Source organism: Octopus bimaculoides, chromosome 24 (genome assembly GCF_001194135.2).
Source record: "Octopus bimaculoides isolate UCB-OBI-ISO-001 chromosome 24, ASM119413v2, whole genome shotgun sequence".
Lineage (NCBI taxonomy): Eukaryota > Metazoa > Mollusca > Cephalopoda > Octopoda > Octopodidae > Octopus > Octopus bimaculoides.
This window is the reverse complement of record NC_069004.1, coordinates 13,322,993-13,328,857: the sequence shown is the minus strand read 5'-3', so window position 1 is coordinate 13,328,857 and position 5,865 is coordinate 13,322,993.

Here is a 5,865-nt window from a genome sequence, read left to right as displayed (position 1 = left end):
GTATATCCCGAGCAGAGTAATCAATGTGGTATATACCCGCCCCCCCACCACACACACACACACTAACATGCATACATATACCCAAACACACCACCATCATTATCGTCCTCATCACCACCACCACCATCACCACCACCATCATCATCATCATCATCTTTGAGTGCTTTTCATATTCTATTATCACTGCCCGTCTTGTACTAGAAGCTCAATTCCATTCTGAGTCCATTTAGCTGGTTTAGAAACAAAAAAAAAAAAACTTGCCCCCATTTTCAACCTCATCCACATTGTCGAACCTCTGTCCATACAGGAAATGAGTAACTGGATGCAAGTGCAATTTCATGATGGCTATGCAGCAGAAACATTTATTCTTAACAACTGCAGCAAGTATATGATGCTTTGAAAGGCCACTATCCAGCATGTGTCAATTGAAGATGCACTCTCCTACAACATGACAATGCCCCAGCATACATTGCCAATATAACCAAGTGTTGTATAATTGACTTTAGAAATTAAAAAAAAAATATGCAGATATAATACTAATCTTCATATTCATTGTAATTGTCAATTGCCTTGGATATACACTCAGTGAGATATTTATAATCCAGTAAAGCAAACCCTGGATTTACCCATTGAATAAATTACATTGGGATTACTTACCTTAAGTAATCCTAGATGCTCCTTACAACTCAATGCAGTTAGCTATAACCTGGATTATAAATGAGTGCTTGTGTGTTTCTTACCTGGGTGCTTTATCCTTATCTATTCATTATATATAGTTGTACAGCAATCTCCCTCTTAAATAAGCAACTTGAACCTAACCACTTGTGTGTACTTAGCCAGAGGTGCATACATAGCTACAGCAGTGGCAAATCAGTTATGCAAATGCATGTATGCAACCAATCACAGCAAGACTCATGCATCACATGGTTTTAGATCATATTTGTTAGTTTTCCTGTCAGTTTTCTCCATGATGTCGAGTAAAGGAAAGGGGAAGCATTTGAATGAAGCACAGAGATCAGATATCACAGTTTCAACAAACTGCACGACATCGTGCTCTACATTGAAGATCAGTAGCTATGTGCAGATGTTCAAGCTGCAGCAGGGAATGATTACAAACTACTTTGATTGCTTTCAAAGGAAGCTAAGTGCAAAAAAAACACAAAATCCGTGTCTTTGCATGACATGTTTAAACAATAAACTTCCACAAGATAAACTTCCACACACACCTTGAGTTGTTTATTACCTATTTAGATGTTCATTAATATTGCCATTGACTAAATCATTAATAAACTTGAACTTAGGATTATTGAAGATTTTGAATTTACTTATCTTGGATCTGTACTTAATCATAAGGTTACTCTACAAAATATCTGGTGTTTTTAAAAAATATGCTTTGACCTAATTAAAGGTCTAGTATTTCCAATTTGAAATACAAATCTAGAGTCAGGATATGATCAGCTTCATAACAGTTTTTATAGCTGTATCAGGTTTCCAAATCTTCCTTTTATATTCTTTGTACTCAAAAACTAAAATAATTCATCCAAATACAATGTTAGCTAAACCTTCATATGCTTAGTTCATTTCACATCATGTCTGTGGATGAACCTTGAAGAAAGTTGTATAGTCTAATAACCAGTTGAAAGTAACTGGATGCAAATGCAAATGCAGTTGCGAGGTAGCTATGCAGCAGAAATATATGTCAGACACATTTAAATCAAATATGCCGTATGATTGACTGTCGAAATAACAAATAAGTAAATCAATCTCCATATTCATTGTAATTGTCTTATATGTATACAATTATATAATATATGTAATATAATATAATAAAATATATATAATCAAAAGACATCAAAGAACAGAGTTAGAAAACTATTTATTATTTAGTTTACCAGGTTGAGTCAAGAATGTTTTTGTATTTCAAGCTTTATTTAATAGTTCAAACAAACGGAAAGCATTTATTCATCAAAATATATCCAATCATGTTCTTTTGTTGGTTGCCATTGTTGTGCCAGAAGTTCAGTTTCACAGTGGTTCCATTTGACTGGTTTCAAAGCAAAACTCTCCCTACACCCATTTTCAATCTCATCCACATTGTTGAACTTTCATCTGTGCAGGAAATGAACCAAGGTGGTAATTTGATGGTGTAAAGTCTTCACTGTAGACAGGGTGAAACACCACTTCCAGCCCCTCAACTTCCTCAAGTTTGCACTTGGTTATATTGGCTATGTATGCTGGGGCATTGTCATGTTGTAGGAGAGTGCATCTTCAATTGACACATGCTGGATAGTGGCCTTTCAAAGCATAATATACTTGCTGCAGTTGTTAAGAATAAAGGTTAGCATTCACAGCATGACCATCTAAGACAAGCTCAAAATACAACTCTCCCTTGAAATTTCACCAAAATTACACGACCTTCTGTTCAACCCACCTTTATTTGACAACAGGTCCTGAAGCTTGGCTGGAACAAAGCCACTCATTTCACTTATTAGGATGAGGAAAATAGATCAATTTTCCTCCTCAGTTGCAATTTGGTGCCAAAGAAACAGGCTTCTTGAGGATTTGCCAGCTGTTGCTTGCAAATGTTCACATGTTGTTCAGCCTGGTCATTGGTCAGTTCATGAGAAGCTTTTCAACAGCATCTGTTTATTAGGCTGAGCTTGTGGAGGTGTCAGCTGATGGTGCTTTGTGAAGAACCAAGTTCTGCCAACAATGTACAAGTGCTTGTACTTGGCTGTTCTTCAACCATTTCAAGCAGGGCCTCATCTTCAACAACAGAAGGTCCCACTGATCTTGGTTTATCTTCAAGGCTGGTGTCACCTTCCTTGAAACATCTAAACCAGTTTTGTATCACACATTCATTGACAGCACCTGAGACTTCCACATCATTAATTTCTTTTGTTGCTGCCCTTGCAAATAGTCTTTTTTTCCACAGGTATCATAAAATGGCTCTTGTTGCAATTTTTTCACCGTTCATTATCAAATAATTAACAATTAATGTTTTTATGTTATATATGAAAATAAAGAATAAACAATTCAACTATGATTGGACAAGTTGTGTCAAATTAATGATGTAAAAAGTTATAATTCCCTACACTGCCATCCACTCAACCATTGTAAGGTATAATGGAATGGGAAAAAATAATGACAGAGCTTGGTCAAATCATCCAAAAGTAACTTCTAAATCACAGGATAAGTTCATCAGTCACCAGTCTTCAAAACAGATGCCAGACAGCAAATGAAATCGCTGCACAACTAAGTGAAGCCGGCGAAGTTAATGTGTCTCTGACAACCATGAGGAGGGGATTCATTGCTGCCTGTCTAAATTGCGCTACCAGAAAACCACTGCTTCAACCTGTGAATAAACATAAGTGACTCATATGGGCCAGAAAACACCAAACCTGGACCGTTGATCAATGGAAACAAGTACTCTGGGACTGATGAACCAAAGTTTGAAATCTTCAAATCCCAGTGTAGAGTTTATGTGAGGCAAAGAATTGGTGAACTGATGACTCCTGAGTGTATAGTTGCAACTGTAAAGCATGGTGAGGGAAGTGTGATGATCTGGGGGTTTTGGTGATATTTTCCTGTAACTGCCTTACCAGAAATTAATATCAATGGTGCTTCTCCCTAGCATAAAACCAAACTGAATCTCATCTAGGCTAACTCTCACCCTAATTAGTTGGGCTATGACCCTCTCCACAACTTTCACCCGGATTTGATCCAACAGTTTGATACCTCTGTAATTATTTCTATTTAAGGCATCACCTTTACCTTTGTAGCAGTTGATTATGGTGCTACTACACCAGTCATTGAGTATGACTCCTTCATGAATCACCTGATTTACAATATGGGTGACTAGACCATAATCCACGCCACCAGATATTTTAAGCATCTCAGCAGCAGTGATTCCTGATGGGCCTGGTGCTTTCCCTGTCTTCATATTCTTAATTGCTTTATCTACCAAGATACTGTCAATCCAGATAGCTGGTCTCTCAACTGGGTCAACATTTGGCACTCTCCTTCTCCCATTTGTTCTCCATGTTCAGCAGTCTTTCATAATAGCAAGTGTACCATCATCCATGTAGACACATTTCTCTTTTATGACATCACAATTTTCTTTCAAACACTGTCTAGCAATCTGAAATACTTCAAGTCTTTGATCCTCATGTCACTGAACATAGGCAAACTTCTTCTTTTCTGCTTCTCCCCTGGCTAGATATACCTGTCTCCTAGCTTCCCTTCTAACTATCTGATACAATTCTCTGCTACTCCCACTCTTCAAGGCCTTCCAGGCCTATTTCTTTGCTCTAGTTGCCCTGTCTACAGCATCATTCCACCACCACATCACCCTAGGTCTGGATGGGACTTTGCACCAGCTGCGGATTTGGTCTGTGGAATCCTTCTGGGCTGGACTAATCTATGCTGGGTGGTACATTCTTCACCAGGGAAGGTCTTAGTATTTAAGAGTAACTATGCATCCTGCTGTCTGGTGAGAATGTAATGGATCTGGCTAGCACAGTCACCTGATTGAAAGGTTATCAGGTGGCTGGTTGGCTTCCTGAAATTGGTGTTGCAGATCAATAAGTTATTTGCATCACAGAACTCCAGTAGCCTTGTTCTTTCTTCGTTTTGGGAACCAACTCCATGGACCCCATGTACACCATGGAAGATACCAAGCTGCCATCTGACATGCCCATTGAAATCCCCAGCCATGAAGATGAGATCATTGTCACTCATCTTTGAGGTGGCATGCAAAAGAATATCATAAAAGTGGTCCTTCTGTTCATTTTGTAGGCCTGCTTGTGGGATATAATTGTCACTATATTATTCTGCAAGAATAGCCTGAGCTTAAGTACTCTGTCACACACTCTGGCTACCTCTATCACCTTATCCACTCATTTCTCTGCAAGAGGTATGCCCACACCACCTACCCTGTCTTTCCTGAGGAACCTGGCTGAGGTACCTCTCCATCTTACCTCTTGGATGCAACATACATCAACACGCCTTTGTTTAAGCATCTCCACAATCTCGCTAGACCTACCTTTCAATGTGCCTACATTTACAGTACCAACTCTGAAAACTGTGTAAAGAACATGGGAAGGAGAGATGGTATTCAGCACCTGAAAAGGAGGTTTCAATGATCGTCTGATAACAAACATGTCACATCAGTTGTTTTCACTTTAACTTACCATCATTCAAACATGTTAAAATTGTGGCCCCTATTGGGGGTAAGTGTAATGTAAGTGTTAAGAGTGCTGTAAATAATAGTGTTATCGCTGCAAACATAAATAGGTCAATGTTTAGATTAAGTAAATGAGCTGCTATTGGTCAGTCCATTGTGTGTGCGTGTGTGTGTGTATGTGTGTACCTTTGTGTGTGTGTTTGTCCCCCACCACTTCTTGACAACAAGTATTGGTGTGTTTACCTCCCCATAATGTAGTGGTTCAGCAACAGAGAGAAATAAAATAAGTATCAGGCTTTCAAAAAAAGTTCTGGGATTGATTCATTGTATTTCAACTTTGTTCTGTTTTCTTTTCCTTTTGTAGTTTACAATTTACTTGCATTGTTCCGGCCTTACACAACTACATTCTATGCATACATATATATATATATATTCCAGTGTGAGTTAGAGGTTGAGAAAACAACTTATATGTATTCACACCCTTGTCTATGCAGTTACCAGCTTTTTCCACTCGCTAATCTGTATAACTCATACATGAGAGTGTATTCATCCTTTACAACTGAATAAATAGACATATTTGAATGTTTACTGACTGATGTCTGTCGATTTTATATCCTCTCCATTTTCTTATTTGCTGTATATATATATATATATATATATATATATATATATATATATAT